This window comes from Hemitrygon akajei, chromosome 8, assembly GCF_048418815.1.
Source record: "Hemitrygon akajei chromosome 8, sHemAka1.3, whole genome shotgun sequence".
Lineage (NCBI taxonomy): Eukaryota > Metazoa > Chordata > Chondrichthyes > Myliobatiformes > Dasyatidae > Hemitrygon > Hemitrygon akajei.
The window spans coordinates 171520002-171546542 of NC_133131.1; the positions used below are offsets into that span (position 1 = coordinate 171520002).

General features: G+C 52.2%; 1 protein-coding gene across 6 annotated transcripts in view; it reads left to right on the forward strand.

Annotated features, from left to right (window-relative positions):
• Window positions 1-26541, forward strand: part of c8h8orf82 (chromosome 8 C8orf82 homolog) — a 130249-nt gene that overhangs the window by 13352 nt on the left and 90356 nt on the right. The window contains exon 4 of one of the 6 annotated variants that reach the window (XM_073055094.1): window positions 25979-26458. The exons of 2 other annotated variants lie outside the window; for them this stretch is intronic. The gene's annotated coding sequence lies outside the window, so the exon portion shown is untranslated. Of the gene's footprint in view, window positions 1-358; window positions 1072-1098; window positions 1392-25978; window positions 26459-26541 lie in introns of those variants that run through there. 3 more of the 6 variants (XM_073055088.1, XM_073055093.1, XM_073055089.1) reach the window with 3 other exon arrangements.

A 26541-nucleotide genomic window follows, 5' to 3' on the forward strand; every position in this document is an offset into this window, starting at 1 on the left:
TTTAAAGGATAAAGTGAGAATAATGGAGCATGTGAAGGCCCTGCCCCGATGAATGGTACAAGTTACTAGGCAACGCAGTGGTTTAATTATTGAAATACATACATTTCTTAAGTGTTTTATATGCATAGAAAGGTATATATACTATATACCAAGTCAGATGTTTGACTAACTAAGGCTGACTTAGAGAACTTCCATTTTTTTTCCCATTCCTGATCCATGGTAACCTATGCACATCCTCCCGTATACTTTAAATTAATGGTCGGCAACCTTTTTGAGCCCAAGATCCCCTACCTCGGCTTTAGTGAAAGGCAAGATCAACCTACTAAATCGTTTAAACGCGCGCATGTGCACCGGGCAGAAGGGACCGGAAGTGGAGCTCCACAGCCCCGGAAGCAGTCTCTCTTTGCAGGTGGCTTTCCGTAGCGGCAATGTTGCTATGTTACTATTAATTGGTATTATTTATTTTTATAATGCTCACATTACAACACCTTTAATTCTATGTTTCATTATTTAATTTTATTTCAACACAAAAAATAAATGAATAAAAATTGACTGTTGCACTCAGTGTGATGACTGGGGCTGAATACTTTCTGCTAGTTCCCTGAAATGTGGCTCATAACTACAGACAGCCAGTCTGAGACAGTCTGTGAGGTGTCTGTCAGTAAGACAGCTTCTGTACCTGGATTTAATCATTCTCATCTGTTGCAGCGCAGTGTCCTCACAAACCTCCTGACAGACTGAATATTTGAATGGACGGTTTCCTTTGTTAGACTGAATGTTGAATCTGCCACGTTTTTCAGGTGTTTTTATTGGTAAACTGTTACTGAGACACTAGCATAGGTTTCAGAGGTACGCAAGCTAATGACATCACTGTTTTTTGTTTCCCAGTTCCTTTACATTTGGGAAATGATGGAATTTAAAGGGGGAGAAGTGTTGTAATGTGAGCATTATAAAGATAGGTTGATGCTGATTAGGATAATGGTGATGTAGTGGTGTTCCCGTTGCGGAGAGCAGTTTGTAAAGAGAGGTTGTTTCCAGGGTTGCAGGGTTTTGCTTCCAGTCTTTTCTGCCTGGTGCACATTTTTCTTTTTTTTTCAGGATCTACTGGGAAAGTCTCAAAGATCAACTTGTCGATCGCGATCGACTGGTTGGCGACCACTACTTTAAATCATCTCTAGATTACTTGTAATACCTAATACAATGTAAATGCTACGTAAATAGTTGTTATACTGTATTGTTTAGGGAATAATGACAAGAAAAAAAATCTACATGCTCGAACAACGTGCTGGAGAGAGAATTTCCGGGTTTTCCTGATCCACGGTTGGTTGAATCCGTGCATGCGGAACCCGCGGATAAAGAGGGCTGACTGTAATAAACTGTAAATCTTCCTAGTTCTGGTCTCGCTAGCACATGGCACGGGTAGCAATCCTGAGATCACAACCCTGGAGGTCCTGCCATTTAACACCTAAACTCCCTGAACTCCCTATGCAGAACCTCATCATATCCTACTCGTGTCATTGTTACTAACATGGACCACAACTTCTGGCTGTTCACCCTCCCACTTAAGAATGTTGAGGACTCAATCTGAAATATCCTGGACCCTGGCACCCAGGAAGAAATGTACTGTCTGGGAATTTTGTTCTTGTCCACAGACCCTCCTGTCCATTCCCCTAACTAATGAATCCCCTATCACCACAGTGTGCCTCTTCTCTCCTTTACCCTACACTGCTCATTTCTACCCCCTTCCCAGATCCACCCAACTCACTGTTCCCTTACCCTACACCGCTCGTTTCTACCCCCTTCCCAGATCCACCCCTCACTGTTCCCTTACCCTACACTGCTCGTTTCTACCCCCTTCCCAGATCCACCCATTTCACTGTTCCCTTACCCTACACCGCTCGTTTCTACCCCCTTCCCAGATCCACCCAACTCACTGTTCCCTTACCCTACACTGCTCGTTTCTACCCCCTTCCCAGATCCCCCAAACTCACTGTTCCCTTACCCTACACTGCTCGTTTCTACCCCCTTCCCAGATCCCCCAAACTCACTGTTCCCTTACCCTACACTGCTCGTTTCTACCCCCTTCCCAGATCCCCCAAACTCACTGTTCCCTTACCCTACACTGCTCGTTTCTACCCCCTTCCCAGATCCCCCAAACTCACTGTTCCCTTACCCTACACTGCTCGTTTCTACCCCCTTCCCAGATCCCCCAAACTCACTGTTCCCTTACCCTACACTGCTCGTTTCTACCCCCTTCCCAGATCCACCCAACTCACTGTTCCCTTACCCTACACCGCTCGTTTCTACCCCCTACCCAGATCCCCCCAACTCACTGTTCCCTTACCCTACACTGCTCGTTTCTACCCCCTACCCAGATCCCCCCCTCACTGTTCCCTTACCCTACACTGCTCGTTTCTACCCCCTACCCAGATCCACCCATTTCACTGTTCCCTTACCCTACACCGCTCATTTCTACCCCCTACCCAGATCCACCCAACTCACTGTTCCCTTACCCTACACCGCTCATTTCTACCCCCTACCCAGATCCACCCAAACTCACTGTTCCCTTACCCTACCCTGCTCATTTCTACCCCCTACCCAGATCCACCAAACTCACTGTTCCCTTACCCTACACTGCTCATTTCTACCCCCTACCCAGATCCACCCCTCACTGTTCCCTTACCCTACACTGCTCATTTCTACCCCCTACCCAGATCCACCCCTCACTGTTCCCTTACCCTACACTGCTCATTTCTACCCCCTACCCAGATCCACCCCTCACTGTTCCCTTACCCTACACTGCTCATTTCTACCCCCTACCCAGATCCACCCCTCACTGTTCCCTTACCCTACACTGCTCATTTCTACCCCCTACCCAGATCCACCCCTCACTGTTCCCTTACCCTACACCGCTCGTTTCTACCCCCTTCCCAGATCCACCCAACTCACTGTTCCCTTACCCTACACTGCTCGTTTCTACCCCCTTCCCAGATCCACCCAACTCACTGTTCCCTTACCCTACACTGCTCGTTTCTACCCCCTTCCCAGATCCCCCAAACTCACTGTTCCCTTACCCTACACTGCTCGTTTCTACCCCCTACCCAGATCCCCCAAACTCACTGTTCCCTTACCCTACACTGCTCGTTTCTACCCCCTACCCAGATCCCCCAAACTCACTGTTCCCTTACCCTACACCGCTCATTTCTACCCCCTTCCCAGATCCACCCAACTCACTGTTCCCTTACCCTACACCGCTCGTTTCTACCCCCTTCCCAGATCCACCCAACTCACTGTTCCCTTACCCTACACCGCTCATTTCTACCCCCTACCCAGATCCACCCAACTCACTGTTCCCTTACCCTACACTGCTCGTTTCTACCCCCTTCCCAGATCCACCCAACTCACTGTTCCCTTACCCTACACCGCTCATTTCTACCCCCTACCCAGATCCCCCAAACTCACTGTTCCCTTACCCTACACTGCTCGTTTCTACCCCCTACCCAGATCCCCCAAACTCACTGTTCCCTTACCCTACACTGCTCGTTTCTACCCCCTACCCAGATCCCCCAAACTCACTGTTCCCTTACCCTACACTGCTCGTTTCTACCCCCTACCCAGCTCCCCCAAACTCACTGTTCCCTTACCCTACACCGCTCATTTCTACCCCCTTCCCAGATCCACCCAACTCACTGTTCCCTTACCCTACACCGCTCGTTTCTACCCCCTACCCAGATCCACCCAACTCACTGTTCCCTTACCCTACACTGCTCGTTTCTACCCCTACCCAGATCCCCCCAACTCACTGTTCCCTTACCCTACACTGCTCGTTTCTACCCCCTACCCAGATCCCCCAAACTCACTGTTCCCTTACCCTACACTGCTCGTTTCTACCCCCTTCCCAGATCCCCCCAACTCACTGTTCCCTTACCCTACACTGCTCATTTCTACCCCCTACCCAGATCCCCCAAACTCACTGTTCCCTTACCCTACACTGCTCGTTTCTACCCCCTACCCAGATCCCCCAAACTCACTGTTCCCTTACCCTACACTGCTCATTTCTACCCCCTTCCCAGATCCACCCAACTCACTGTTCCCTTACCCTACACCGCTCGTTTCTACCCCCTACCCAGATCCCCCAAACTCACTGTTCCCCTACCCTACACTGCTCATTTCTACCCCCTTCCCAGATCCACCCAACTCACTGTTCCCTTACCCTACACTGCTCGTTTCTACCCCCTTCCCAGATCCACCCAACTCACTGTTCCCTTACCCTACACTGCTCGTTTCTACCCCCTTCCCAGATCCACCCAACTCACTGTTCCCTTACCCTACACTGCTCGTTTCTACCCCCTTCCCAGATCCCCCAAACTCACTGTTCCCTTACCCTACACTGCTCGTTTCTACCCCCTACCCAGATCCCCCCAACTCACTGTTCCCTTACCCTACACCGCTCATTTCTACCCCCTACCCAGATCCACCCAAACTCACTGTTCCCTTACCCTACACTGCTCGTTTCTACCCCCTACCCAGATCCACCCAAACTCACTGTTCCCTTACCCTACACTGCTCATTTCTACCCCCTACCCAGATCCACCCAAACTCACTGTTCCCTTACCCTACACTGCTCGTTTCTACCCCTACCCAGATCCACCCAACTCACTGTTCCCTTACCCTACACTGCTCGTTTCTACCCCCTACCCAGATCCCCCCAACTCACTGTTCCCTTACCCTACACCGCTCGTTTCTACCCCCTTCCCAGATCCACCCAACTCACTGTTCCCTTACCCTACACTGCTCGTTTCTACCCCCTACCCAGATCCCCCCAACTCACTGTTCCCTTACCCTACACCGCTCGTTTCTACCCCCTACCCAGATCCCCCCAACTCACTGTTCCCTTACCCTACACCGCTCGTTTCTACCCCCTTCCCAGATCCACCCAACTCACTGTTCCCTTACCCTACACTGCTCGTTTCTACCCCCTACCCAGATCCCCCCAACTCACTGTTCCCTTACCCTACACCGCTCGTTTCTACCCCCTTCCCAGATCCACCCAACTCACTGTTCCCTTACCCTACACTGCTCGTTTCTACCCCCTTCCCAGATCCACCCAACTCACTGTTCCCTTACCCTACACTGCTCGTTTCTACCCCCTACCCAGATCCACCCCTCACTGTTCCCTTACCCTACACTGCTCGTTTCTACCCCCTTCCCAGATCCACCCAACTCACTGTTCCCTTACCCTACACCGCTCGTTTCTACCCCCTTCCCAGATCCCCCCAACTCACTGTTCCCTTACCCTACACTGCTCGTTTCTACCCCCTTCCCAGATCCACCCAACTCACTGTTCCCTTACCCTACACCGCTCATTTCTACCCCCTACCCAGATCCACCCAACTCACTGTTCCCTTACCCTACACCGCTCATTTCTACCCCCTACCCAGATCCCCCCAACTCACTGTTCCCTTACCCTACACTGCTCGTTTCTACCCCCTTCCCAGATCCACCCAACTCACTGTTCCCTTACCCTACACCGCTCGTTTCTACCCCCTTCCCAGATCCACCCAACTCACTGTTCCCTTACCCTACACTGCTCGTTTCTACCCCCTACCCAGATCCCCCCAAACTCACTGTTCCCTTACCCTACACTGCTCGTTTCTACCCCCTACCCAGATCCCCCAAACTCACTGTTCCCTTACCCTACACTGCTCGTTTCTACCCCCTACCCAGATCCACCCCTCACTGTTCCCTTACCCTACACCGCTCATTTCTACACCCTACCCAGATCCCCCAAACTCACTGTTCCCTTACCCTACACCGCTCATTTCTACCCCCTTCCCAGATCCCCCCAACTCACTGTTCCCTTACCCTACACTGCTCGTTTCTACCCCCTACCCAGATCCCCCAAACTCACTGTTCCCTTACCCTACACTGCTCGTTTCTACCCCCTTCCCAGATCCCCCAAACTCACTGTTCCCTTACCCTACACTGCTCGTTTCTACCCCCTTCCCAGATCCACCCAACTCACTGTTCCCTTACCCTACACCGCTCATTTCTACCCCCTTCCCAGATCCACCCAACTCACTGTTCCCTTACCCTACACTGCTCGTTTCTACCCCCTACCCAGATCCCCCAAACTCACTGTTCCCTTACCCTACACTGCTCGTTTCTACCCCCTACCCAGATCCACCCAACTCACTGTTCCCTTACCCTACACCGCTCGTTTCTACCCCCTACCCAGATCCCCCAAACTCACTGTTCCCTTACCCTACACTGCTCGTTTCTACCCCCTTCCCAGATCCACCCAACTCACTGTTCCCTTACCCTACACTGCTCGTTTCTACCCCCTACCCAGATCCACCCAACTCACTGTTCCCTTACCCTACACCGCTCGTTTCTACCCCCTACCCAGATCCACCCAACTCACTGTTCCCTTACCCTACACTGCTCGTTTCTACCCCCTTCCCAGATCCACCCAACTCACTGTTCCCTTACCCTACACCGCTCGTTTCTACCCCCTACCCAGATCCACCCAACTCACTGTTCCCTTACCCTACACTGCTCGTTTCTACCCCCTACCCAGATCCCCCCAACTCACTGTTCCCTTACCCTACACTGCTCGTTTCTACCCCCTTCCCAGATCCCCCAAACTCACTGTTCCCTTACCCTACACTGCTCATTTCTACCCCCTACCCAGATCCACCCCTCACTGTTCCCTTACCCTACACCGCTCGTTTCTACCCCCTACCCAGATCCCCCCCTCACTGTTCCCTTACCCTACACTGCTCGTTTCTACCCCCTACCCAGATCCACCCAACTCACTGTTCCCTTACCCTACACCGCTCGTTTCTACCCCCTACCCAGATCCCCCAAACCTCACTGTTCCCTTACCCTACACTGCTCGTTTCTACCCCCTTCCCAGATCCACCCAACTCACTGTTCCCTTACCCTACACTGCTCGTTTCTACCCCCTTCCCAGATCCCCCAAACTCACTGTTCCCTTACCCTACACCGCTCATTTCTACCCCCTTCCCAGATCCCCCAAACTCACTGTTCCCTTACCCTACACCGCTCATTTCTACCCCCTTCCCAGATCCACCCATTTCACTGTTCCCTTACCCTACACTGCTCGTTTCTACCCCCTTCCCAGATCCCCCAAACTCACTGTTCCCTTACCCTACACCGCTCATTTCTACCCCCTTCCCAGATCCCCCCAAACTCACTGTTCCCTTACCCTACACTGCTCATTTCTACCCCCTTCCCAGATCCACCCAACTCACTGTTCCCTTACCCTACACTGCTCGTTTCTACCCCCTTCCCAGATCCACCCATTTCACTGTTCCCTTACCCTACACTGCTCGTTTCTACCCCCTTCCCAGATCCCCCAAACTCACTGTTCCCTTACCCTACACCGCTCATTTCTACCCCCTTCCCAGATCCCCCAAACTCACTGTTCCCTTACCCTACACCGCTCATTTCTACCCCCTTCCCAGATCCCCCAAACTCACTGTTCCCCTTACCCTACACTGCTCGTTTCTACCCCCTACCCAGATCCACCCAACTCACTGTTCCCTTACCCTACACTGCTCGTTTCTACCCCCCTTCCCAGATCCACCCAACTCACTGTTCCCTTACCCTACACTGCTCGTTTCTACCCCCTACCCAGATCCCCCAAACTCACTGTTCCCTTACCCTACACTGCTCGTTTCTACCCCCTACCCAGATCCACCCAACTCACTGTTCCCTTACCCTACACTGCTCGTTTCTACCCCCTTCCCAGATCCACCCAACTCACTGTTCCCTTACCCTACACTGCTCATTTCTACCCCCTTCCCAGATCCCCCAAACTCACTGTTCCCTTACCCTACACTGCTCGTTTCTACCCCCCTACCCAGATCCACCCAACTCACTGTTCCCTTACCCTACACTGCTCGTTTCTACCCCCTTCCCAGATCCACCCAACTCACTGTTCCCTTACCCTACACTGCTCATTTCTACCCCCTTCCCAGATCCCCCAAACTCACTGTTCCCTTACCCTACACTGCTCGTTTCTACCCCCTTCCCAGATCCACCCAACTCACTGTTCCCTTACCCTACACTGCTCATTTCTACCCCCTTCCCAGATCCCCCAAACTCACTGTTCCCTTACCCTACACTGCTCGTTTCTACCCCCTACCCAGATCCACCCAACTCACTGTTCCCTTACCCTACACTGCTCGTTTCTACCCCCTTCCCAGATCCACCCAACTCACTGTTCCCTTACCCTACACTGCTCATTTCTACCCCCTTCCCAGATCCCCCAAACTCACTGTTCCCTTACCCTACACTGCTCGTTTCTACCCCCTTCCCAGATCCACCCAACTCACTGTTCCCTTACCCTACACCGCTCATTTCTACCCCCTACCCAGATCCACCCAACTCACTGTTCCCTTACCCTACACTGCTCATTTCTACCCCCTACCCAGATCCCCCAAACTCACTGTTCCCTTACCCTACACTGCTCGTTTCTACCCCCTTCCCAGATCCACCCAACTCACTGTTCCCTTACCCTACACTGCTCATTTCTACCCCCTTCCCAGATCCACCCAACTCACTGTTCCCTTACCCTACACTGCTCGTTTCTACCCCCTACCCAGATCCCCCCAACTCACTGTTCCCTTACCCTACACCGCTCATTTCTACCCCCTTCCCAGATCCCCCAAACTCACTGTTCCCTTACCCTACACTGCTCGTTTCTACCCCCTTCCCAGATCCACCCAACTCACTGTTCCCTTACCCTACACTGCTCATTTCTACCCCCTTCCCAGATCCACCCAACTCACTGTTCCCTTACCCTACACTGCTCGTTTCTACCCCCTACCCAGATCCCCCCAACTCACTGTTCCCTTACCCTACACCGCTCATTTCTACCCCCTACCCAGATCCCCCAAACTCACTGTTCCCTTACCCTACACTGCTCATTTCTACCCCCTTCCCAGATCCACCCAACTCACTGTTCCCTTACCCTACACTGCTCATTTCTACCCCCTACCCAGATCCACCCAACTCACTGTTCCCTTACCCTACACCGCTCATTTCTACCCCCTACCCAGATCCCCCAAACTCACTGTTCCCTTACCCTACACTGCTCGTTTCTACCCCCTACCCAGATCCCCCAAACTCACTGTTCCCTTACCCTACACTGCTCGTTTCTACCCCCTACCCAGATCCACCCAACTCACTGTTCCCTTACCCTACACCGCTCATTTCTACCCCCTACCCAGATCCACCCAACTCACTGTTCCCTTACCCTACACCGCTCGTTTCTACCCCCTTCCCAGATCCCCCAAACTCACTGTTCCCTTACCCTACACTGCTCGTTTCTACCCCCTACCCAGATCCACCCAACTCACTGTTCCCTTACCCTACACTGCTCATTTCTACCCCCTACCCAGATCCACCCAACTCACTGTTCCCTTACCCTACACTGCTCGTTTCTACCCCCTTCCCAGATCCACCCAACTCACTGTTCCCTTACCCTACACTGCTCATTTCTACCCCCTACCCAGATCCACCCAACTCACTGTTCCCTTACCCTACACCGCTCATTTCTACCCCCTACCCAGATCCACCCAACTCACTGTTCCCTTACCCTACACTGCTCGTTTCTACCCCCTTCCCAGATCCCCCCAAACTCACTGTTCCCTTACCCTACACCGCTCATTTCTACCCCCTACCCAGATCCCCCAAACTCACTGTTCCCTTACCCTACACCGCTCATTTCTACCCCCTACCCAGATCCACCCAACTCACTGTTCCCTTACCCTACACCGCTCGTTTCTACCCCCTTCCCAGATCCACCCCTCACTGTTCCCTTACCCTACACCGCTCGTTTCTACCCCCTTCCCAGATCCACCCAACTCACTGTTCCCTTACCCTACACTGCTCGTTTCTACCCCTACCCAGATCCCCCCAACTCACTGTTCCCTTACCCTACACCGCTCATTTCTACCCCCTACCCAGATCCACCCATTTCACTGTTCCCTTACCCTACACTGCTCGTTTCTACCCCCTTCCCAGATCCACCCCTCACTGTTCCCTTACCCTACACTGCTCGTTTCTACCCCCTACCCAGATCCACCCCTCACTGTTCCCTTACCCTACACTGCTCGTTTCTACCCCCTACCCAGATCCCCCAAACTCACTGTTCCCTTACCCTACACTGCTCATTTCTACCCCCTACCCAGATCCACCCAACTCACTGTTCCCTTACCCTACACTGCTCATTTCTACCCCCTTCCCAGATCCACCCCTCACTGTTCCCTTACCCTACACTGCTCGTTTCTACCCCCTACCCAGATCCACCCCTCACTGTTCCCTTACCCTACACTGCTCGTTTCTACCCCCTACCCAGATCCCCCAAACTCACTGTTCCCTTACCCTACACTGCTCGTTTCTACCCCCTACCCAGATCCACCCCTCACTGTTCCCTTACCCTACACTGCTCATTTCTACCCCCTACCCAGATCCCCCAAACTCACTGTTCCCTTACCCTACACTGCTCATTTCTACCCCCTACCCAGATCCACCCAACTCACTGTTCCCTTACCCTACACTGCTCATTTCTACCCCCTACCCAGATCCCCCCAACTCACTGTTCCCTTACCCTACACTGCTCATTTCTACCCCCTACCCAGATCCACCCCTCACTGTTCCCTTACCCTACACTGCTCATTTCTACCCCCTACCCAGATCCACCCCTCACTGTTCCCTTACCCTACACTGCTCATTTCTACCCCCTACCCAGATCCACCCCTCACTGTTCCCTTACCCTACACTGCTCGTTTCTACCCCCTACCCAGATCCCCCAAACTCACTGTTCCCTTACCCTACACCGCTCATTTCTACCCCCTACCCAGATCCCCCCAACTCACTGTTCCCTTACCCTACACTGCTCATTTCTACCCCCTACCCAGATCCCCCAAACTCACTGTTCCCTTACCCTACACCGCTCGTTTCTACCCCCTACCCAGATCCCCCCAACTCACTGTTCCCTTACCCTACACTGCTCGTTTCTACCCCCTACCCAGATCCCCCAAACTCACTGTTCCCTTACCCTACACTGCTCGTTTCTACCCCCTTCCCAGATCCACCCAACTCACTGTTCCCTTACCCTACACTGCTCGTTTCTACCCCCTTCCCAGATCCACCCAACTCACTGTTCCCTTACCACTACACTGCTCATTTCTACCCCCTACCCAGATCCCCCCAACTCACTGTTCCCTTACCCTACACCGCTCATTTCTACCCCTACCCAGATCCCCCAAACTCACTGTTCCCTTACCCTACACTGCTCGTTTCTACCCCCTACCCAGATCCAACCAACTCACTGTTCCCTTACCCTACACCGCTCATTTCTACCCCCTACCCAGATCCCCCAAACTCACTGTTCCCTTACCCTACACTGCTCATTTCTACCCCCTACCCAGATCCACCCAACTCACTGTTCCCTTACCCTACACTGCTCGTTTCTACCCCCTACCCAGATCCCCCAAACTCACTGTTCCCTTACCCTACACTGCTCGTTTCTACCCCCTACCCAGATCCCCCAAACTCACTGTTCCCTTACCCTACACTGCTCGTTTCTACCCCCTACCCAGATCCACCCAACTCACTGTTCCCTTACCCTACACTGCTCGTTTCTACCCCCTACCCAGATCCCCCAAACTCACTGTTCCCTTACCCTACACTGCTCGTTTCTACCCCCTACCCAGATCCACCCAACTCACTGTTCCCTTACCCTACACTGCTCGTTTCTACCCCCTACCCAGATCCCCCAAACTCACTGTTCCCTTACCCTACACTGCTCGTTTCTACCCCCTACCCAGATCCCCCAAACTCACTGTTCCCTTACCCTACACCGCTCATTTCTACCCCCTTCCCAGATCCCCCAAACTCACTGTTCCCTTACCCTACACCGCTCATTTCTACCCCCTACCCAGATCCACCCAACTCACTGTTCCCTTACCCTACACCGCTCATTTCTACCCCCTACCCAGATCCACCCCTCACTGTTCCCTTACCCTACACTGCTCGTTTCTACCCCCTACCCAGATCCACCAAACTCACTGTTCCCTTACCCTACACTGCTCGTTTCTACCCCCTACCCAGATCCACCCAACTCACTGTTCCCTTACCCTACACTGCTCATTTCTACCCCCTACCCAGATCCCCCCAACTCACTGTTCCCTTACCCTACACTGCTCGTTTCTACCCCCTACCCAGATCCACCCCTCACTGTTCCCTTACCCTACACTGCTCATTTCTACCCCCTACCCAGATCCACCCCTCACTGTTCCCTTACCCTACACTGCTCATTTCTACCCCCTACCCAGATCCACCCCTCACTGTTCCCTTACCCTACACTGCTCATTTCTACCCCCTACCCAGATCCACCCCTCACTGTTCCCTTACCCTACACTGCTCATTTCTACCCCCTACCCAGATCCCCCAAACTCACTGTTCCCTTACCCTACACTGCTCGTTTCTACCCCCTACCCAGATCCACCCCTCACTGTTCCCTTACCCTACACTGCTTTTCTACCCCCTACCCAGATCCCCCAAACTCACTGTTCCCTTACCCTACACTGCTCGTTTCTACCCCCTACCCAGATCCACCCAACTCACTGTTCCCTTACCCTACACTGCTCGTTTCTACCCCCTTCCCAGATCCACCCAAACTCACTGTTCCCTTACCCTACACTGCTCATTTCTACCCCTACCCAGATCCCCCCAACTCACTGTTCCCTTACCCTACACTGCTCATTTCTACCCCCTACCCAGATCCCCCCAAACTCACTGTTCCCTTACCCTACACTGCTCATTTCTACCCCTACCCAGATCCACCCCTCACTGTTCCCTTACCCTACACTGCTCGTTTCTACCCCCTACCCAGATCCCCCAAACTCACTGTTCCCTTACCCTACACTGCTCGTTTCTACCCCCTACCCAGATCCACCCAACTCACTGTTCCCTTACCCTACACTGCTCGTTTCTACCCCCTTCCCAGATCCACCCAAACTCACTGTTCCCTTACCCTACACTGCTCATTTCTACCCCTACCCAGATCCCCCCAACTCACTGTTCCCTTACCCTACACCGCTCGTTTCTACCCCCTACCCAGATCCCCCAAACTCACTGTTCCCTTACCCTACACTGCTCGTTTCTACCCCCTACCCAGATCCACCCAACTCACTGTTCCCTTACCCTACACCGCTCGTTTCTACCCCCTACCCAGATCCCCCAAACTCACTGTTCCCTTACCCTACACTGCTCGTTTCTACCCCCTACCCAGATCCCCCAAACTCACTGTTCCCTTACCCTACACTGCTCATTTCTACCCCCTACCCAGATCCACCCAACTCACTGTTCCCTTACCCTACACTGCTCGTTTCTACCCCCTTCCCAGATCCACCCAACTCACTGTTCCCTTACCCTACACTGCTCATTTCTACCCCCTACCCAGATCCCCCAAACTCACTGTTCCCTTACCCTACACTGCTCATTTCTACCCCCTACCCAGATCCCCCAAACTCACTGTTCCCTTACCCTACACTGCTCATTTCTACCCCCTACCCAGATCCACCCAACTCACTGTTCCCTTACCCTACACTGCTCATTTCTACCCCCTACCCAGATCCCCCCAACTCACTGTTCCCTTACCCTACACTGCTCATTTCTACCCCCTACCCAGATCCACCCCTCACTGTTCCCTTACCCTACACTGCTCATTTCTACCCCCTACCCAGATCCACCCCTCACTGTTCCCTTACCCTACACTGCTCATTTCTACCCCCTACCCAGATCCACCCCTCACTGTTCCCTTACCCTACACTGCTCGTTTCTACCCCCTACCCAGATCCCCCAAACTCACTGTTCCCTTACCCTACACCGCTCATTTCTACCCCCTACCCAGATCCCCCCAACTCACTGTTCCCTTACCCTACACTGCTCATTTCTACCCCCTACCCAGATCCCCCAAACTCACTGTTCCCTTACCCTACACCGCTCGTTTCTACCCCCTACCCAGATCCCCCCAACTCACTGTTCCCTTACCCTACACTGCTCGTTTCTACCCCCTACCCAGATCCCCCAAACTCACTGTTCCCTTACCCTACACTGCTCGTTTCTACCCCCTTCCCAGATCCACCCAACTCACTGTTCCCTTACCCTACACTGCTCGTTTCTACCCCCTTCCCAGATCCACCCAACTCACTGTTCCCTTACCCTACACTGCTCATTTCTACCCCCTACCCAGATCCCCCCAACTCACTGTTCCCTTACCCTACACCGCTCATTTCTACCCCTACCCAGATCCCCCAAACTCACTGTTCCCTTACCCTACACTGCTCGTTTCTACCCCCTACCCAGATCCACCCAACTCACTGTTCCCTTACCCTACACCGCTCATTTCTACCCCCTACCCAGATCCCCCAAACTCACTGTTCCCTTACCCTACACTGCTCATTTCTACCCCCTACCCAGATCCACCCAACTCACTGTTCCCTTACCCTACACTGCTCGTTTCTACCCCCTACCCAGATCCCCCAAACTCACTGTTCCCTTACCCTACACTGCTCGTTTCTACCCCCTACCCAGATCCCCCAAACTCACTGTTCCCTTACCCTACACTGCTCGTTTCTACCCCCTACCCAGATCCACCCAACTCACTGTTCCCTTACCCTACACTGCTCGTTTCTACCCCCTACCCAGATCCCCCAAACTCACTGTTCCCTTACCCTACACTGCTCGTTTCTACCCCCTACCCAGATCCACCCAACTCACTGTTCCCTTACCCTACACTGCTCGTTTCTACCCCCTACCCAGATCCCCCAAACTCACTGTTCCCTTACCCTACACTGCTCGTTTCTACCCCCTACCCAGATCCCCCAAACTCACTGTTCCCTTACCCTACACCGCTCATTTCTACCCCCTTCCCAGATCCCCCAAACTCACTGTTCCCTTACCCTACACCGCTCATTTCTACCCCCTACCCAGATCCACCCAACTCACTGTTCCCTTACCCTACACCGCTCATTTCTACCCCCTACCCAGATCCACCCCTCACTGTTCCCTTACCCTACACTGCTCGTTTCTACCCCCTACCCAGATCCACCAAACTCACTATTCCCTTACCCTACACTGCTCGTTTCTACCCCCTACCCAGATCCACCCAACTCACTGTTCCCTTACCCTACACTGCTCATTTCTACCCCCTACCCAGATCCCCCAAACTCACTGTTCCCTTACCCTACACTGCTCGTTTCTACCCCCTACCCAGATCCACCCCTCACTGTTCCCTTACCCTACACTGCTCATTTCTACCCCCTACCCAGATCCACCCCTCACTGTTCCCTTACCCTACACTGCTCATTTCTACCCCCTACCCAGATCCACCCCTCACTGTTCCCTTACCCTACACTGCTCATTTCTACCCCCTACCCAGATCCCCCAAACTCACTGTTCCCTTACCCTACACTGCTCGTTTCTACCCCCTACCCAGATCCACCCCTCACTGTTCCCTTACCCTACACTGCTCGTTTCTACCCCCTACCCAGATCCCCCAAACTCACTGTTCCCTTACCCTACACTGCTCGTTTCTACCCCCTACCCAGATCCACCCAACTCACTGTTCCCTTACCCTACACTGCTCGTTTCTACCCCCTTCCCAGATCCACCCAAACTCACTGTTCCCTTACCCTACACTGCTCATTTCTACCCCTACCCAGATCCCCCCAACTCACTGTTCCCTTACCCTACACTGCTCATTTCTACCCCTACCCAGATCCCCCCAAACTCACTGTTCCCTTACCCTACACTGCTCATTTCTACCCCTACCCAGATCCACCCCTCACTGTTCCCTTACCCTACACTGCTCGTTTCTACCCCCTACCCAGATCCCCCAAACTCACTGTTCCCTTACCCTACACTGCTCGTTTCTACCCCCTACCCAGATCCACCCAACTCACTGTTCCCTTACCCTACACTGCTCGTTTCTACCCCCTTCCCAGATCCACCCAAACTCACTGTTCCCTTACCCTACACTGCTCATTTCTACCCCTACCCAGATCCCCCCAACTCACTGTTCCCTTACCCTACACCGCTCGTTTCTACCCCCTACCCAGATCCCCCAAACTCACTGTTCCCTTACCCTACACTGCTCGTTTCTACCCCCTACCCAGATCCACCCAACTCACTGTTCCCTTACCCTACACCGCTCGTTTCTACCCCCTACCCAGATCCCCCAAACTCACTGTTCCCTTACCCTACACTGCTCGTTTCTACCCCCTACCCAGATCCCCCAAACTCACTGTTCCCTTACCCTACACTGCTCATTTCTACCCCCTACCCAGATCCACCCAACTCACTGTTCCCTTACCCTACACTGCTCGTTTCTACCCCCTTCCCAGATCCACCCAACTCACTGTTCCCTTACCCTACACTGCTCGTTTCTACCCCCTACCCAGATCCCCCAAACTCACTGTTCCCTTACCCTACACTGCTCGTTTCTACCCCCTACCCAGATCCCCCAAACTCACTGTTCCCTTACCCTACACTGCTCGTTTCTACCCCCTACCCAGATCCCCCAAACTCACTGTTCCCTTACCCTACACTGCTCGTTTCTACCCCCTACCCAGATCCACCCAACTCACTGTTCCCTTACCCTACACTGCTCATTTCTACCCCCTACCCAGATCCCCCCAACTCACTGTTCCCTTACCCTACACTGCTCGTTTCTACCCCCTACCCAGATCCCCCAAACTCACTGTTCCCTTACCCTACACTGCTCGTTTCTACCCCCTACCCAGATCCCCCAAACTCACTGTTCCCTTACCCTACACTGCTCGTTTCTACCCCCTACCCAGATCCCCCAAACTCACTGTTCCCTTACCCTACACTGCTCGTTTCTACCCCCTACCCAGATCCCCCAAACTCACTGTTCCCTTACCCTACACTGCTCGTTTCTACCCCCTTCCCAGATCCACCCAAACTCACTGTTCCCTTACCCTACACTGCTCGTTTCTACCCCCTACCCAGATCCCCCAAACTCACTGTTCCCTTACCCTACACTGCTCGTTTCTACCCCCTACCCAGATCCCCCAAACTCACTGTTCCCTTACCCTACACTGCTCATTTCTACCCCCTACCCAGATCCACCCAAACTCACTGTTCCCTTACCCTACACTGCTCGTTTCTACCCCCTTCCCAGATCCCCCAAACTCACTGTTCCCTTACCCTACACCGCTCATTTCTACCCCCTACCCAGATCCCCCAAACTCACTGTTCCCTTACCCTACACTGCTCGTTTCTACCCCCTACCCAGATCCCCCAAACTCACTGTTCCCTTACCCTACACCGCTCATTTCTACCCCCTACCCAGATCCCCCAAACTCACTGTTCCCTTACCCTACACTGCTCGTTTCTACCCCCTTCCCAGATCCCCCAAACTCACTGTTCCCTTACCCTACACCGCTCATTTCTACCCCCTACCCAGATCCCCCAAACTCACTGTTCCCTTACCCTACACTGCTCGTTTCTACCCCCTTCCCAGATCCACCCAAACTCACTGTTCCCTTACCCTACACTGCTCGTTTCTACCCCCTACCCAGATCCCCCAAACTCACTGTTCCCTTACCCTACACCGCTCATTTCTACCCCCTACCCAGATCCCCCAAACTCACTGTTCCCTTACCCTACACTGCTCGTTTCTACCCCCTACCCAGATCCCCCAAACTCACTGTTCCCTTACCCTACACTGCTCGTTTCTACCCCCTTCCCAGATCCACCCAAACTCACTGTTCCCTTACCCTACACTGCTCGTTTCTACCCCCTTCCCAGATCCCCCAAACTCACTGTTCCCTTACCCTACACCGCTCATTTCTACCCCCTACCCAGATCCCCCCAACTCACTGTTCCCTTACCCTACACTGCTCGTTTCTACCCCCTTCCCAGATCCACCCAAACTCACTGTTCCCTTACCCTACACTGCTCATTTCTACCCCCTTCCCAGATCCCCCAAACTCACTGTTCCCTTACCCTACACCGCTCATTTCTACCCCCTACCCAGATCCCCCAAACTCACTGTTCCCTTACCCTACACCGCTCATTTCTACCCCCTACCCAGATCCCCCCAAACTCACTGTTCCCTTACCCTACACCGCTCATTTCTACCCCCTACCCAGATCCCCCAAACTCACTGTTCCCTTACCCTACACCGCTCATTTCTACCCCCTACCCAGATCCCCCAAACTCACTGTTCCCTTACCCTACACTGCTCGTTTCTACCCCCTACCCAGATCCCCCAAACTCACTGTTCCCTTACCCTACACTGCTCGTTTCTACCCCCTACCCAGATCCACCCAACTCACTGTTCCCTTACCCTACACCGCTCATTTCTACCCCCTACCCAGATCCCCCAAACTCACTGTTCCCTTACCCTACACTGCTCATTTCTACCCCCTACCCAGATCCCCCAAACTCACTGTTCCCTTACCCTACACCGCTCATTTCTACCCCCTTCCCAGATCCACCCCTCACTGTTCCCTTACCCTACACTGCTCGTTTCTACCCCCTACCCAGATCCACCCAACTCACTGTTCCCCTTACCCTACACTGCTCGTTTCTACCCCCTACCCAGATCCCCCCAACTCACTGTTCCCTTACCCTACACTGCTCGTTTCTACCCCCTACCCAGATCCACCCTCACTGTTCCCTTACCCTACACTGCTCGTTTCTACCCCCTTCCCAGATCCCCCAAACTCACTGTTCCCTTACCCTACACCGCTCATTTCTACCCCCTTCCCAGATCCCCCCAACTCACTGTTCCCTTACCCTACACTGCTCGTTTCTACCCCCTTCCCAGATCCCCCAAACTCACTGTTCCCTTACCCTACACTGCTCATTTCTACCCCTACCCAGATCCCCCCAACTCACTGTTCCCTTACCCTACACCGCTCGTTTCTACCCCCTACCCAGATCCACCCCTCACTGTTCCCTTACCCTACACTGCTCGTTTCTACCCCCTACCCAGATCCCCCCAACTCACTGTTCCCTTACCCTACACTGCTCATTTCTACCCCCTTCCCAGATCCACCCCTCACTGTTCCCTTACCCTACACTGCTCGTTTCTACCCCCTACCCAGATCCCCCAAACTCACTGTTCCCTTACCCTACACTGCTCGTTTCTACCCCCTACCCAGATCCCCCAAACTCACTGTTCCCTTACCCTACACTGCTCGTTTCTACCCCCTACCCAGATCCACCCCTCACTGTTCCCTTACCCTACACTGCTCGTTTCTACCCCCTTCCCAGATCCACCCCTCACTGTTCCCTTACCCTACACTGCTCGTTTCTACCCCCTACCCAGATCCACCCCTCACTGTTCCCTTACCCTACACTGCTCGTTTCTACCCCCTACCCAGATCCCCCAAACTCACTGTTCCCTTACCCTACACTGCTCGTTTCTACCCCCTACCCAGATCCACCCAACTCACTGTTCCCTTACCCTACACTGCTCATTTCTACCCCCTTCCCAGATCCCCCAAACTCACTGTTCCCTTACCCTACACTGCTCATTTCTACCCCCTTCCCAGATCCACCCCTCACTGTTCCCTTACCCTACACTGCTCGTTTCTACCCCTACCCAGATCCACCCCTCACTGTTCCCTTACCCTACACTGCTCGTTTCTACCCCCTACCCAGATCCACCCCTCACTGTTCCCTTACCCTACACTGCTCATTTCTACCCCCTTCCCAGATCCACCCCTCACTGTTCCCTTACCCTACACTGCTTGTTTCTACCCCCTACCCAGATCCCCCAAACTCACTGTTCCCTTACCCTACACTGCTCGTTTCTACCCCCTACCCAGATCCCCCAAACTCACTGTTCCCTTACCCTACACTGCTCGTTTCTACCCCCTACCCAGATCCCCCAAACTCACTGTTCCCTTACCCTACACTGCTCGTTTCTACCCCCTTCCCAGATCCACCCAACTCACTGTTCCCTTACCCTACACTGCTCGTTTCTACCCCCTACCCAGATCCCCCAAACTCACTGTTCCCTTACCCTACACTGCTCGTTTCTACCCCCTTCCCAGATCCCCCAAACTCACTGTTCCCTTACCCTACACCGCTCATTTCTACCCCCTACCCAGATCCCCCCAACTCACTGTTCCCTTACCCTACACCGCTCATTTCTACCCCCTACCCAGATCCCCCCAACTCACTGTTCCCTTACCCTACACTGCTCATTTCTACCCCCTACCCAGATCCCCCCAACTCACTGTTCCCTTACCCTACACTGCTCGTTTCTACCCCCTACCCAGATCCCCCAAACTCACTGTTCCCTTACCCTACACTGCTCGTTTCTACCCCCTACCCAGATCCCCCAAACTCACTGTTCCCTTACCCTACACCGCTCATTTCTACCCCCTTCCCAGATCCACCCCTCACTGTTCCCTTACCCTACACTGCTCATTTCTACCCCCTACCCAGATCCCCCAAACTCACTGTTCCCTTACCCTACACCGCTCATTTCTACCCCCTACCCAGATCCACCCAACTCACTGTTCCCTTACCCTACACTGCTCGTTTCTACCCCCTACCCAGATCCACCCAACTCACTGTTCCCTTACCCTACACTGCTCGTTTCTACCCCCTACCCAGATCCCCCAAACTCACTGTTCCCTTACCCTACACTGCTCATTTCTACCCCCTACCCAGATCCCCCCAACTCACTGTTCCCTTACCCTACACTGCTCGTTTCTACCCCCTACCCAGATCCCCCAAACTCACTGTTCCCTTACCCTACACTGCTCGTTTCTACCCCCTACCCAGATCCCCCAAACTCACTGTTCCCTTACCCTACACTGCTCGTTTCTACCCCCTACCCAGATCCCCCAAACTCACTGTTCCCTTACCCTACACCGCTCATTTCTACCCCCTTCCCAGATCCACCCCTCACTGTTCCCTTACCCTACACTGCTCGTTTCTACCCCCTACCCAGATCCCCCAAACTCACTGTTCCCTTACCCTACACCGCTCATTTCTACCCCCTTCCCAGATCCACCCCTCACTGTTCCCTTACCCTACACTGCTCATTTCTACCCCCTACCCAGATCCCCCAAACTCACTGTTCCCTTACCCTACACCGCTCATTTCTACCCCCTACCCAGATCCACCCAACTCACTGTTCCCTTACCCTACACCGCTCATTTCTACCCCCTACCCAGATCCCCCAAACTCACTGTTCCCTTACCCTACACCGCTCATTTCTACCCCCTACCCAGATCCACCCAACTCACTGTTCCCTTACCCTACACCGCTCATTTCTACCCCCTACCCAGATCCCCCAAACTCACTGTTCCCTTACCCTACACCGCTCATTTCTACCCCCTACCCAGATCCACCCAACTCACTGTTCCCTTACCCTACACCGCTCATTTCTACCCCCTACCCAGATCCACCCCTCACTGTTCCCTTACCCTACACCGCTCATTTCTACCCCCTACCCAGATCCACCCAACTCACTGTTCCCTTACCCTACACCGCTCATTTCTACCCCCTACCCAGATCCCCCCAACTCACTGTTCCCTTACCCTACACTGCTCCTTCTCTGAATTGTGAGTCACTGGATCACAGAGCCAGACTCAGTGCTTGAGACCTGACCAAGGTAACTTTCATCTGTTAGGTCATTCCACCCCCACCCCCCAGTAGCAAGCAAAATGTAGCAACCTGTTGTTGAGGAGGGGAATGGCCTCAGGCACTCTGTCCTGGCTCCTTACTCCCTTTCTCTTTCCTGACTGTCACCAGTTCTTGTGTCATGCACCTTGGGTGTAACTACCTCTCTACAGAATGTCCTGTCTCTCCCTCCCCGCTCAGCCTCCCGAATGATCTGGAGTTCATCCATTTCCAGCTCCAACTCCTTAACGTGGATTGTTGGAAGCTGCAGCTGGACGCACTTCTGGCAGTTGTAGTGGTCAGGGACTCTGGAGGTCTTTCTGTCTTCCACACATCCCACAAGAGGAGCATCCCGCTAACCTGCCTGGCATCTCTACTGTCCTGGCTAAGCAGATATAAAGAAGGGAAGGGGAAAAAACTTCACCTTGCATGTTTCTGCTTTCTCTTGACTGAAGCCTCAAGATCACCACTCTGACTCTGTCCACTCAGATGATGGCCACTGCGCTTGCCCTGCCCTCGTTTAATTTGCTCTTGCAGCTGGACGCTGGTCAAAGCTTTCTTTCACCATAGCGACCTGCTGCTACCTTCTCGACATGGGCAGTGGACTGGAGTGAAATCCCCTCCTCTCAAAGCTTCCGACGTCTGGATTGGTTGCTGCCCAAAGCTCTTGTTTTTTTCCAGTTTTTACATATAGTCAAGATAGCCATGTAACTCGGTAGGTTTATAAAAGATGTAGGTTGATGGTTTGTTTTGAGATGGAGAGAGAGAGAGATAAAGAAAGAGGGGTGTCAGAAATGGACCAAGTGAATTTAAGGGCAGGGTGGAATTTGGAGGCAAAGTTGATGAAATTGACAAACTAAGCACAGATGCGTGGGCCTACCCAGGCAGTCAGGTTTGTGGATTTTGGGTAGGAGGTAGAAACGAGCAGTGTAGGGTCAGGGAGCAGTGAGTCTGGTGGCAGTAGAGGGAGATCTTCATTGTTGATGAGGTTAGTAATGGTTTTGGAGACAATTTTCTGATGATTTGGAGTAGGGTCCTTTTCAAGGGTTAAGTAGGAGGAGGAGTCTGGGAGTTGCCACCTGACCTCAAAGCAGAGGTCATTCTGCCACTTTGAAGCAGCACCCCCTTTGTCTGCAGGTTTGATGGGAAGGTTGGGATTGGTTTGGACAGAGTGGAGGGCAGTACGTTCAGTGGGAGTAAGGTTCAAGGAGGAGAGGGGGATGCTGAAATTAAGTCCAATTGATCTACCCGAACAAAGACCCATCCATCTGAGGGAATCAGTGACGGGTCAAGATGCCGCCCATGCCTGAATCCCTAATGCAGCCCCATTCTCTGAATGACTACAAGAGCAGAATTAGGCCATTGAGCCTGCTCCACATTCCATCCTGACTGATGTATTACCTCTCAACTCCATTCTCCTGTCTTCTCCCTGGGGCCCTTACTAATCAAGAACCTATCAACCTCCACTTTAAATGTATTCATTGACTTGGCCTCCACAGCTGTTTGTGGCAATGAATTCCACAGATTTACCACCCTCTGGCTAAAGAAATCCCTCCTCATCTCTGTTCTAAAGGGACATCCTTCTATTCTGAGGCTGTGCCCTCTGGTCCTGGACTCCCCCACAATAAGAATATCCTCTCCATGTTAACTCTGTCACAGCCTGGCAGTATTTCAGTGAGATCACCCCTTTTTCTTTTGAACTCCAGGAGTACAGGTCCAGAGCCTTGCAAGTGCTCCTGATACATTAACTCTTTCATTTCCTTTCAGTCTCTGGTAGGTTTCAGTGAGATCCTGCCTCTTAAAACAGAACTTTAACAGTACTGGCTCTTCGGCCGATGGTGTTTTACTAATGTTTTAAATCTACTCTAAGATCAATCAAATCCTTTCCTCCCACGTATCCCTCCATTTTTCATCCACTTGCCTATCTCAGAATCTCTTAAATGTTCCTAATGTATCTGCCTCTACCACCACCCCTGGCAGTGGGTTCTACACCCCTACCAATAAACTTACCTCTGACATCCCTCCATACTATCCTTAAAATGATGCCCGTCATATCAGCCGTTTCCACCCTGTCCTCTCAACCACTCCCTCTTGTCATCTTGTACACCTCTATCAAGTCATATCTCCAAATAGAAAAGTCCCAGCTCGCTCATAAGACATGCTCTCTAATTCAGGCAGCATCCTGGTAAATCTCCTCTGCACCCTCTCTAAAGCTTCCACATCCTTCCCATAATGAGGCGACCAGAACTGAACACAATCCTCCAAATGTGGTCTCAGTCAAGTCAAGTCACTTTTATTGTCATTTCAACCATAACTGCTGGTACAGTGCACTGTAAAAACGAAACAACGTTCCTCCAGGACCCTGATGTTACATGAAACAACACAAAACTACACTAGACTATGTGAAGCAACACAAAACTACATTAGACTTCAGACCTACACGGGACTACATAAAGTGCACAAGACAGTACAATAATTAATAAACAAGACGATAAGCACAGTAAAGGGCAAATTACAATATAATAATAAATAATGTAAATGTAAGTGTAAATGTAAACAATGTTCTAGCAGGAATTGAGAAAGAAACAAGCAAAAATTGCAAAGGGAGTGGAGTGGTGTTCAATTGAGTGTGTGTGTGTGCGTGCGTGCAAGTCGGTGTCAGACTAGACTGGGTATCGAGGAGTCTGATGGCTTGGGGAAAGAAACTTTACACAGTCTGGTTGTGAGAGCTCAAATGCTTCAGTACCTTTTGCCAGATGGCAGGAGGGAGAAGAGTTTGTATGAGGGGTGCGTGGGGTCCTTCACAATGCTGTTTGCTTTGCTGATACAGCGTGTGGTGTAAATGTCTGTAATGGCAGGAAGAGAGACCCTGATGATCTTCTCAGCTGACCTCACTATCTGCTGCAGAGCCTTGCAATCCGAGATGGTGCAATTCCCGAACCAGGCAGTGATGCAGCTGCTCAGGATGCTCTCAATACAACCCCTGTAGAATGTAATGAGGATGGGGGGTGGGAGATGGACTTTCCTCAGCCTTCGCAGAAAGTAGAGATGCTGCTGGGCTTTCTTTGCTATGGAGCTGTTGTTGAGGGACCAGGTGAGATTCTCCGCCAGGTGAACACCAAGAAATTTGGTGCTGTACGGAGGAGCTGTCGATGTTCAGTGGAGAGTGGTTGTCCATGCTCTCCTGTAGTCGACGACCATCTCTTTCGTCCACATTCAAAGACAGGTTTTATAGAGCTGCAATATTACTTCGCAGCTCTTGAACTCAATCCCCCGACTAATGAAGACCAACACACCGTATACCTTCTTAACCATCCTGTCAACTTGCATGATAATTTGTAATTCAACTTGTGCTGCAGCTTCGAGTGATGGATCTGCTCCCCTTTATTACCCTTCAAGAGCCCCTATGACCACCACAGCAGTGCCAGCACCTTGTTCTCTCGTGTGAACGGGATGTGCTACACCTTGGCTAGCGTGTGGTGAAAGACACCTTTGGTGTGTGTACCACTGGACTATGTTTACCACAATTAGTGACCTCCTGATTTCCCACATCAGTTTAAGGTTCCAAACAAATTTATTAACAAGGTGCATGTATGTCACCCTCTACTACCCTGAGATTTATTTTCTTGTGGGCATTCACAGTAGGACAAGGAAATACAATAGAATCAAAGAAAAACTGCACCCAAGCAAAGACTGACAAACGAGCAATGTACAAAAGAAGACAAACTGTGCAAATACAAGAAAAAGAAACTAAAAATAATAAGTTAATAAATAATACTGAGAACATGAGTTGTAGATTCCTTGAAGGTGAGTGGAATCAGTAGATCATGTTATTTTGTAGGTCGCGGAATCAGTTCAGGGTTGTGGTGAGTCCTGGTTCAGGAGCCTGAAGGTTGTTGAGTAATAACCGTTTCTGAACATGGTACCTCCTTTCTGATGGTAGCAGCGAGGAGAGAGCATGGCCTGGAAGGTGGGGATCTATTTTGATGGACACTGCTTTCTTGTGGCAACGTCTCTTGAAGATGTGCTCAGTGATGGAGAGGGCTTTTCCAGTGATGAACTGGGCTGTATCCACTTTTTGTAAGCCTTTCTGTTCCTGGGCATTGGTGATTTCCATACCAGACCATGCTCAAACCTGCCAGAATACTGCGCAGCATCCTCCCGTCATCTTAGAGTAGATCAGAAGGTCAGCATAACGTGGGCTGAAGAGCCTGCCCTGGACTGTGTTCGGTCCACAGACACTTTGCCTCGTTATTGATTGCAGGTCTCCTGATCCAGACCGAGTCTACCAGGACTGATTTCAGCTGCGGATGTTACTCTGGAGGGATGGTTCCAGCTCACAGTGGATTTATTTTGGCTGATTTCTGTGTTCCTGATTGACACATTGATGTCAGTCCCCGGAGATGGTCCCTCAAGCAGGCAGCAGACAGGAGATGAAACTATTTTCTCACAACAGTAGCTGCCTGTTCAGACAGCCCTGGTTAGTGCTTCATTGGTGTAATAAAGGAAATCATTTTAATATTGAATGCAACACTAATTTGTTTATTCAGTGATGCGGAAAGTGAATATTTGCATAAAAGTTATGCTAATTAGCAGCTGAGTGATGAAGTGATCAGCACAGCTGTGGCTGGAGCGCATTGTGTATAACCTTCAATTCTGAAGCAAAGTTGGTGGAATTGGAACAGTCTTATTGTTGCATCTTCCCCAATCTGGCTGCCCTTTTACCCCTTCTCTTCACCTCACCTGCCCATCACCTCCATCAGGTGCCCCTCCCCTTTCTCCTTTGGCCCACCCTTCTCTCCTGTCAGTTTCCTTCTCCAGCCCTTT